This window comes from Dioscorea cayenensis, chromosome 3 (assembly GCF_009730915.1).
Source record: "Dioscorea cayenensis subsp. rotundata cultivar TDr96_F1 chromosome 3, TDr96_F1_v2_PseudoChromosome.rev07_lg8_w22 25.fasta, whole genome shotgun sequence".
NCBI classification, from domain to species: Eukaryota; Viridiplantae; Streptophyta; class Magnoliopsida; order Dioscoreales; family Dioscoreaceae; genus Dioscorea; species Dioscorea cayenensis.
Genome location: NC_052473.1, coordinates 9,846,347 through 9,857,580, shown reverse-complemented (window position 1 = coordinate 9,857,580; position 11,234 = coordinate 9,846,347). Strand labels below are relative to the sequence as shown.

The following is an 11,234-nucleotide window of genomic DNA, read 5'->3' as shown; positions in this document are numbered from 1 at the left end:
ATTTTTAAATCCTACTCATGCTTTTAGAGATGGTTATAACCACCAAAAATATTAACAATTTTACAAACATGTTCATACTTTTAGAGGTAGTTATAACTGCCTAAAAACATGTTCTTTACCTGAATTTAATTTAATATATTTCTCTACCAATCGTAAACAAAAACTTTTGTGCTTCAAGTCTACAACACAAATCTTGAAACACAATCATAAACATTCAAATTTCATTTTCATTGATTTTCATTACCAAGTTGTGATCATCTCAAACACAATGTATTTTGCTTAAGTACACAAAAGAAAGAACTTGACACCTTCTTATCTACCTATGTAATGTTTTTTAGTTGACATTAAAAAATTTGTCATTGTTGTTTTCCCTTGAAGTCAGGAACTGCTTTTGTAGCCCAATTAATTTCTAGCCTTTTGATCCTTGAACCATGAGTACTCTTACATAAGTGAATAAACATAGTCAAATAAAGAACTACAATTGTACTTACTGTCAAATAAAGAACCATTTAATGATGAACTATGAAAATTCTTAACATGCATAGTTGTAAATATATTTTTTTTCTAAAATGAGAAGAGTAGAGAATTTGCTCATAAGAAGAATTTATGTGCTTAAAAACTTTTAAACATTAAATGTGAAATTCTCAACATTCACAGGCTTAAATATTTTTTTTTCTAGAAGTGAGCAAAACATCATGAAAAACCAATAACCCAACCAACCTCTTAAGCCATATCATGTTATGATTTTGTCCCAACTAATATTAGTCTACTCAATGGTGGCAACATCTTTAACATATGCACATCATGAACAAGAGATGTTTCATTATAGATTTATTATTCACGAATGAAAGAAAATGAAGGAAAAAAGGACATAAATAGTTTACTTTCTTTCCATATGCTTTAGACATCCTATCAATAAAACTTCTTTCGACTAGATAATCTCCTAGTACTTCTTTCATATTAGCCAAATCTGCACTTAACTTTGCATATTTATCCCTTATCTTGGCTAATTCCAATTTAACCTTCTCCAACTCAGTTTTTTTTATTACTTTCAATAGTTGAAGCACTTGTGCTAGTGAATTTTGATACTACACCAAAATATCTACTTCAAGTAGGTCCAAATGCCAAACATGCACCTGACTATTATGTTCAACTACATAAAGCTTTTGAAATACTATTTCATTGATTTCATTTTGCTCAAAATTTGTAGTCGACGAAATTTTCCATCACTGATGATCTACAGCGACGGAACTGTTTGTTGGAAACGTTTGTCGGAAAATTTTGTGTCACTGATGATATTCCGTCAGAAATATTTTTTTTCCATCGGTGATGCTAGAGCATCACCGAAGGAATATTCTGGTAGTGAATCCAAAATAAAAATTGAAATTAATGATAAGAAAATACATATCACCTACGGAATTCCTTCACGGATATACTCACTTCACCCACAAAATTCCGTTTGTAAAGATCTCTAACACCAACGAAATTCCGGCACTGATGTGGTGTATTACCCACAGAATTCCGTCATTAAAAAATTATCACCCACGAAATTAGGTATTTGAGTCTCTTTACCACCAAACGAATTTCGTCACTAATAGTATATATCACTGACGGAATTTCGTCACAGATATACTCACTTCACCTACGGAATTCCGTCGGTAATGATCTTTAACACCAACAGAATTCAATCACTGATGTTGTGTATTACCCACAAAATTTTGTCACTAAATAATTATCAACCACGGAATTAGGTATTTGAGTCTCTTTACCACCAAACAAATTTTATCACTGGTAGTGTATATCACCGATGGAATTCCGTCACAGATACTCCGTTCACCCACGGAATTTCGTCGGAAAAGTCCTCTTAACACCAACGGGTTTTTGTCACTAAAAGAATATCACCCACGGAATCAGTCCCTTTACATCCAAATGAATTCTGTCACTGAAGCTCTTATATTATATTATTAATTATATTTATCCTACTTGATTTCCCTATAGCAATACATATAAGAAATTTCATATGGCAAACACACAATATTAAATTCCGTCAACAACATGTAATTAATTTCCCATACCATACTTAGTGTGCATACATCACTGATAATTAACAAGTCTTAACAAGTACTAAACATAAAAAAAAGAAACAATACCATATATATAGCATATATCAATCTGTTTAATATTCAAAGTGGTGGTCCAGCATTGTCTTTATCCTGCGAGGTAGGCTGAGAAAGTCCTATTGAAGCATTTGTAAACATACGCACAGGATTAAACATATCCATCATTGTTCAAGATACTTCTTGATATCCACTGTATCGCTCGCTTGCTTCTCTACTTTATCCTCTAAGTTGATTATTCTATCTTTCACAAGTGTCACTTCTTCACGTAAATTGTCAACTTCAACTGGAGTTTGTTCACATTCATGATTCGGACGACTACAAGCCGAGTATGATGCATCTCCAGCATGGATTAAAAAAAATAAATATTACTCACCCAATGTATGGAATCATTTCTTCACAATTCATCAGAACATATAATTCTGCAGCCAAATACTCATTTGTTGTCAGATATCAAGTATTTTTTTTCAGTCCCAAGGGTCATCCATGATGTTTGAAAATCAAAGGACGTCCCATGGGATCTACTTCACCTCCGTCATCATTACGTGGCAGTCAAGTAAATTTTGTTTTGACATCCTCTTCGAAGTACAAGGCACAAAATGATGCAATGTCTTTAATGATATATGCTTCACATATAGACCCTTCAACACATGCTGGGGTTTTTCACTTTCTTCTTTAATTGATGTAGGAAACTACGTATCATAACCAAATAAAATTTTTTGTGTAATGAAGTTAAAAAACACTTGAGCTAGGTAAAGATTGTAAATATGCATATTAGTATACCTTTCAAACACATACATCCAACGATATTGGACCGGTCCACCAACTTTAGCCTCGTAAGGAAGGTGGATTACTAGATGCTCCATTGAATTTAAAAAGCTGGGTGGGAAAACCTTCTCTAATTTGCAAACTGTTTCGATGATACTTCTCTGCAACAACACCATATGATCAATAGTTATTTTGGTGGAGCAAAAATCTTGAAAGAAATTGGAAAGCTCAGTAATTGCATCCCAGATTGGGGTGGGAACCAAATCACGAAAGGCAATAGGAAGCAATCGTTGCATAAACACATGGCAATCATGAGTTTTCATTATATAGACCTTACCTTCTTCCATGTTAAAACATCTCCCTATATTGGATGCAAAGCCATCAGGTAGTTGAAGCTGTTTTACCCATTTGAACACACTATATCGATCCTCCTTCGCTAAAACATATGAAGCTTTTGGCTTGAGTATTTTTCCATTTCTTTTCACCAAATGTAAAGCTGGTCATTTGTAGTACTCTTCTATATCTAATCGAGACTTTACATTATCTTTTGTCTTGCCTATAACTTCCATCATGGTGTTGAATATATTATCAAAAATATTTTTTCTCAATGTGCATACCATCTAAATTATGGCGAATTAAATTTGTATGTTAGTATGGTAACTCCCAAAAAATGCTCTTCTTTGTCCAATGGTGAGTCGACCCGTAACCCCTTGGTTTTTGTACTGGACATTTGGTGCCATCTGGCAAATCTGGGCAGCTATCAATATCTCTCAAAATTTCTTCACCTGATAATATCTCAATAGGAGGATCATGATCAACTCTCCTTCTGAATTATCTCTTTGTCTTTGGAAAGGATGATCGGAAGGTAAGAACTGTCTGTGATAATAAAAAAAACATGATTTTCTGCCATGTTTTAGATTGAATGACTTCAAATTTTCCATACAATAAGGGCGAGATAATTCTCCATGAGTGCTCCATCCAGATAACATACCATATGCAGGAAAGTCACTAATTGTCCACATTAATGCTGCCCAAAGTAAAAAATGATCTTGCCTATAATTATTGAAGGTTTGAACACCAAACTGCTACAAAATTAGCAACTCATCTATTAAAGGTCTCAAGAAGACTTCTATGTTCTGAGATGGACTATTTGGCCCAGGAATTACCATATTAAGGAATAAATATGGTTGCTTCATACATAGCCAAGGAGGTAAATTGTATATCACTAGCATTACTGGCCAACAAGAGTATGGTCTCGCACCTTGATTAAAAGGAGCAAACCCATCTGTGCATAATCCTAATCTGATATTCCTCGCTTCACTAGAAAAAGACTCATGTGTACGATTGAAGTGTTGTCATGCCTCTCCATCGACAGGATAATGTAACTCTCTTGGAGAACTTCGATTATGTGCATGCCATGTCATATTCTTTGCAGTTTTCTATAACATGAAAATCCTCTGAAGCCTAGGTATAAGTGGGAAGTATCGCAAAATCTTATAAGGAATTTTTGAGACCCTTCTTTCACTTGTATTACTTAATTTGTATCGAGGATGACCACATACGGAACGTATTCAAACTCTTCAAATTCTCCATTAAACAACATGCAATTGTTGTCACATACATCAATCTTGATATATCAAAGGCCAAATGCCACCATCTTCTTCTTCATTTGGTAGTATTTCTCTGGCAAGTTGTTATTCTCTGGTAGTATACCCTTTATGATGGCCATTAGACGATTGAAACATTTTTCGCTAATATTGAATTCAGATTTGCAATTTAACAGCTGTGACATAGCCGATAGTGTTGTGTGTTTTGTACAACTAGACCACACTGGTTCGTCAGCATCATTCAACAAAGGAAAAAAAAGATGATGGCCTTAAACTAGGTTCATGATCCATAGACATTGACCCACCATCACAATTCCAGCTTTGATCAACATTAGAGTAAAAAGCATCCCTAACCATATTAGCATATGGATTTTCAACTTCCACACTGCATAATTGTTCAACTTCCTCTCTAACTTTGGATGATTACCCAACACTAGACAATAAATCATTACAAAAAACATTATAGTATAAGTGTCGCCGCACATCATCGTGTTTAAGAAATGAATGCTTTTGACATTTCAAACATGGGCACCTAATTCTATGACCACTAGTAAACCATTGATCATTCATTGTGAAAGTTATGTACTCTTCAACTGCCCCCATATATTGGTCTGTGATATATCCATTCTCATCTAAACAGGAACATGCCCAATATCCATCTTTAGCCATTGTACAATCCTAAATGATTTAAAACACCATGAAATAATGTTTAGATTAATAATATTTGATATTAATGTTTCTTGCTCTTTAAAAGTGATAGTGAGTTATTTTCATCTCTTATGAAATATCAATCATTTTATCAGATTATATTAAGCAAAATATAAAATACATATTTTCGATGGTACCCAACAGAATAGTTCAAAAAATGCAAAATTATGTTTTTTCAGTGAGACATGATTCGCATGCCTGATATTCCCATTAGTCTATTGATCAAAATTACCATAGCATTAAAATTAATCAAAGAAGTCTCATATAGGAAAGAAAGTGCATATCTAAACGATCATACATTTACACTGACATTCTTGGGCTTATGATCAACAAAATTACCATAGCATGAAACCATTGTTTTTAGCATCAGTATTTCTTTAAAAACCATTAAATTCATGAACCAAAATTTACACACAATACAAAACACACTTTCCATGCATTGCATGCTAAATGAAAAATACCAAAAATAATAATAAAATAAATACTTAAACATACCTTGAATCACAGATGGGTTCCTCTCAACCAAAATCTGAAACAATTACAAAAATAGAGTGTACAAACATGAGAATGAGGAATAAGAGAAAACCACACACTTCATCAGATTATGTAGATGGTCACTAAAAATAGAAATAAATGGGTGTTGTGGAAACACCCATACCTCCTACAACTTTAAACTGCAATCTAGTGTTTGCCTAGATGACAAGATTTAAATTTTGAATATGCTTGATCAACCTCTATGCTTGAAATGCTAAATTAGGACTTGAAAAAATAATAGTATATATAAGTGCTAGTATATATATATATATATAATAGTCTGTTTGATGAACCAAGTTGGTTAATTTATTATTCATTCATTTTGTGATGACAAATGAAATGTTATAAAGCCAAACCTTCATTTATTATTAATTAACTTCTTCATGAGCTTTATAATGTCTAACATATATATAATAGTCTGTTTGATGAACCAAGTTGGTTAACTTATTATTCATTCATTTTGTGATAACAAATGAAATGTTATATTTATGAGAATGTCTACTTTGACATACATTGAATATATCCATGCATGTGACGATGCATTCATGACTTACACTCCTTATCAATTATTTTTAATAAATGATGACTTATTAAGCTGTTTAATGTCATGCTTTAATCTATAATCATCTCTAATCACTGATTACTAACTAAAACTCCATTATATGGAGTTTAGTCTAGTCAATAGAGAGTCAACTCATTAATTTAGATTAATTAATTTGAACCATATAATTTATAATTTATATGATGAAGTTAGTTAATTTTAACAAACTTTATAGTTTATTAAAAAAAGAACTTTATAGTCACCTAATCAACCAATATACAACTCAAAACTAGCTATTAATATATAGTTAAGGTCATGCACATTGGCCTAATGTTATCTTATAAAGAACTTGAAAATAATTATCTATATTTGCATTTTTCCATGCATGGTTATATGCAAATTTAATAATTTAAATTAATTTTAAAATACAAGAATTTAGCGAAAATACCAATACCTTGTTATGGTTTGAGAATTAATTAAACACATACTAATCCTCTATTAACACTTGTCTCATTATCTACATGAATTCATTTAGTCCATCATCACTATCATCATCCTGAGCATCATCTCTCACCAAGAGACAAATTAACTTTTTAACATGAAGCTCATATCACCAAAATTGATTGATGCTTGACTTAAACAAGCAAAACAAAACAAAAAAACAAAGAGGAAGAACAATGTTCCCAAGATTTTGATCATCAAATTGAAAGAAGATAGAGCTTGTGAGAGGTTTGAATTTTTCGTTCTTGCTAGTGTGTCTGTGTGTGGCATTCACATTTATCATAGAATTTATTATAAGAAGTTAGGAAACAACAAAAGACATGGTGACATGTTTATAGGAGCATGGGAAGACAAGGCTGATGGGAGGGCCCTTTGGTCCTTTTAAGGGGATGCATAATGCAATGTATTAAAGATGCATTGGTCCTACCCTTGGGAATATGTTCCTTATTATTTAATGTTGTTTGTAGCCCCATGACCCATGCGTGTCCATCGGTTGTCCCAAAAGCTTGTTTTACATTTCAACTAATGATTATTATGTTAGTGTCCAAACAAAAATACTCATGCAAACATTTCCAAATTGTATGTTCATTGCAGGAACAAAACACATGAAGCAGTGATTAAGCATAGCCTGATTTTTTTTTTATTTTACCTCATGCTTAAAACTCGCAGAAGTGGTTGCTTGGTATGTTTAACTTGATCAGGTCTGTTTCTTTAAGTTGAGACAGTTGGTAGCAGCTTGGTTAAACAACTCTTGAACTTATTTCAGTTCTTGATCTGAAAACACAAGACCATGCAATTTGAGAGTATTGATCATCAAGAACATTGCAGACACTAAACTATTCATGACTCAGAATAACTTTTCACTAGAAAATCTTAACCATTTGTTCACGATTGTTCTCTCTTTTCTTTTTGCCATAAAAAAATCATAGTTAAGAGAGAGAGAGAGAGAGAGAGAGAGAGAGAGAAGAAGAAGAAGAAGAAGAAGAAGAAGAAGAAGAAGAATCACTAAAGATGACATTGAACTATTCCAGTGATATTCCACAACATTTGAGCAAGGTGAATCTAATGAAGATCTTAACTAAATTACTTTTACTAAGGTCAAAAAGTTTTAAGCAACATTAGTAAATGATGATAATGAACTTGTAGGAAGCTAATACAACTTATCAATCATGAAAAACAACAGATTAACTTCCGTTCGACAACGATGGCATGATATTAGCACTTAACAAGTAAGATCAGTTTAGTCTTCCTCATTAGTAGAAACAACAAAATTTACCTACAGCCTCTAGCTACTTCTGAAGCTCCAAACCTACAACTTCATTCTCTGCCTGGATTATAAGGTTCAAAAGCATCAATATGAGCACACAACCATGAGAAACAATATAAAATTACACAGATAAAAATATAAGTGCATACCATCTCCACATTGGAGAGTTGGTATAACACTCCCTCACAGATCAGAGTTTGAAGTTTGAGTCTCCTCCACCACTAAGCATGAAGTAGAGATTGTGGTTGGCGATCAAGAGGGTTAAGGGGAGGGGAAAGGCATATGAACGCGAGGGTGCTGATGCTGGAATAAGGGCCTAGGACGCCGGCCAACGGTGAACCTCTCCTGGTGCGATCTGGACACCGGAATGGAGAGATCGTGGTCCGGGCGGTGATGGCTCGAGGGAGAAAGAGAAGGCAAAGGAGAAGGAGGAGAAAAAGAAGGGAGAAGTGGTAGCCCTAGTCTTTTAATGAGATTAGGCTTATTTTTTTTAAAAAAATATTTTTTTAATATGATTTTATCATTTAATCCTTCATTAAAAATCTAATATAACAATAATAAATATAGGAGGATTAAATCAACACTATATATTGCATTCATATTATATTTTCTTATAATTATAAGAAATAAAATAAATAAATATTTTATAGATGAACATTAAAATATTTTATGATTTTCTTTTGATAAATTGATGTATTATAAATCTATAGTAACAATAATTAAAAGTAAATTAATATCTTAATAAATGTCATCATAAAATTGTTTTCTAAATCAATATCTTATCTTTTTATTTTTTTATATATAACTTATTTGTAATATTTTATTTTTTAAAATATTTTGTTATAGTTTAAATATAATAAAAAAATTAGTTTTTAGATATTTTTAAAAATAAATTACAAAATAATAATAATAATAATAATAATATTATTATTATTAGTATTAGTATTATTAATAGTAATGAATAGTTTTAAATAGTGTACATTCCATAAATTGGTGATAACATGAATCCGTTGGTGGTCAAATAATAATTTTTGTTGGTGAAAGCAAAACAAATCCGTCGGTAATAATAATCAATTCCGTTGGTGATGATTCAAAATTCCGTCTGTGATAAATTCTAATTTCGTCCCTAATATATAACAACTTATTTTAAATCATAGAAATAAAAGTAATTTTTTTCACCAATGGAATTTCCAACGGAAACTATCACCGACGGAATTTTCCGTTGGTGATAAAATTATATTCCGTCACTAATATATTTTAAGGTGTTAAAACCTATTCGTTGGAATTCCGTCACAAATTCCGTCAGTGATATTGATATTACCAACAGAAAAAATTCCGTTGGGAAAATTCCGTCAGTGATGCTTATGTTTTCTTGTAGTGATATAACATCTTCATTTACATAGCTACCATCTTTAACTACAAGAATTTGCAAGATTAGAATTAGAAATTCGGAAATGGAATTTTTTCTATTTCTAATTGATGTTTCTAATCCATTTTAAATGACAACGAAGTAGAAACAAAACTGTTATAATAGTATAAAATATTATCATATATATATATATTATTAAATATATTATAAGAAATCTATTTCTAATCCGTTTCAAATAGCAATGTATTAGAAATGGATATTTTATAATAATTTTTATTAAAAATATTTTTAAGAAACATTTTTAATAGAAAAATTAATTTTCATTTTAAATTTGTTTCTATTTGAAACGGATTAGAAATGCATATTTATTTTATAATATGTTTTAATAAAAATTATTTAACATATGTTTCTAATTAGTTTCTATTAGAAAGGCAATAGAAACATATAGTTCATATTGTTTTATTAAAATATATTATAAACTATTCATTTTTAATCTATTTCAAATAGTAACAGATTTGAAATGGGTGTTTATAATATTTTTTTAATTAAAAATATCTAGAAAGCTTAGAAATGTGTTTGAAAAGGATTAAAATTATAAAAAAGTGTGTCTAAATTAATTTTTAATTTGATTTTATTAGTTAGGATTAGAAACAGGTTAAATCCATTTCTAAATGTCGCATAGTAAGAACTTCTTGCCCTAATCTCCATCTATTCTAAAGAATCTAAACCGTTTGCTTTCCTTTTTTTGAGCTAGCCTCCATCTCCTGTAGTGCCTCTGCCAAGTCCGGTGATGTCCACCATTGCTTCCTCTTTATCTGTCATCTCATCTATTTTATCAGTTGTGTGGTCAAGACCCTTTACCTTCTCCTTTACAGTGTGCTTCCCTCATTACACTCCCTCCATGTGTCTCCCTTGCCAACCTGTTAGTCAGGGGGCGTTCATTTCAGGGAAAGTGGGGGAAGTGAGGGGAAGTGGTCTGACTTCCCCCACTTCTGGTGTTCATTTGTGCTGAAGTGGAGGAAGTGGCACTTCCCCCACTTCCGACTGAAGTGGATTTTGAACTAAACCCACTTCAGTATTTTTTTTACTGAAGTGGGGGGAAGTGAGTCAATCTATATAAACTAACGTATTTTCACTTCTAAATTCTTTTTTGAACTCATAGAACTTCATCCAACACCTAAATCCTTCGATTCTATTCTCACTTTCTGACAAATGAACACAGAAGTCCTGGAAGTGATATCACTTCCCCCTACTTCAGGAAAGTGGCACTTCCCTCACTTCCTGACTTCCCCTTACTTACAGTGAAATGAACGCCAGACTCTGACAGTGTTAGCCATTTTTGGTTTCATCTTGCTTAGAACCCTTTGATTGGAGATTTTGTCTTTTTAGTTCCATTCCTTTTCATTTTGCCTTGATCTAATAATGCCTTCTTCTCTATTTCTCTTTGCCCTGTTGATCTATTGTGTGAATAGCTTTGTTTCTTTCTCTTTGTCTAACCAAATCTCGCCAGGCTTTTGTCATTTTAAGGCATTGTTGTCCTTTTTCTTAATTTTATTTTCATGCGTTTGGACAATAAATTTGTTTAATCTCAGTAAAAAATTTCCATGTTTTGAAAATAAGATTTCTGAAGTTCATCTTTGTTGTATAAAAAGGACCCGAAGCTAAGAAGAAAACAAAAAAGAGGAATTAAAAAGAGAGATTAAAGTGACTGCAAATTTCTTCAAGCCATCTAGGGCCGTCTTGGCCTTGAACAAATAAAGATAATCCCGGATGAGTTCTTCCAAAACTTGCCAAGGCATCAGCTATCATATGTTCCTCTTTG

General features: G+C 32.1%; 1 long non-coding RNA gene across 2 annotated transcripts; it reads right to left on the bottom strand.

The window, feature by feature from the left end:
- Window positions 1-2,074: 2,074 nt before the first annotated feature.
- LOC120256247 lies at window positions 2,075-8,451 on the bottom strand. Of its 2 annotated transcripts, none has more exons than XR_005535241.1 (6): window positions 8,193-8,451; window positions 8,053-8,104; window positions 7,426-7,550; window positions 5,696-5,729; window positions 2,901-3,046; window positions 2,075-2,809 (listed from the first exon to the last, which is right to left on the bottom strand). It is a non-coding gene; the product is annotated as an uncharacterized LOC120256247 (long non-coding RNA). The 2 variants fall into 2 exon arrangements; XR_005535243.1 differs by having other exon boundaries at window positions 2,075-2,539.
- Between the last annotated feature and the right edge of the window lie 2,783 nt (window positions 8,452-11,234).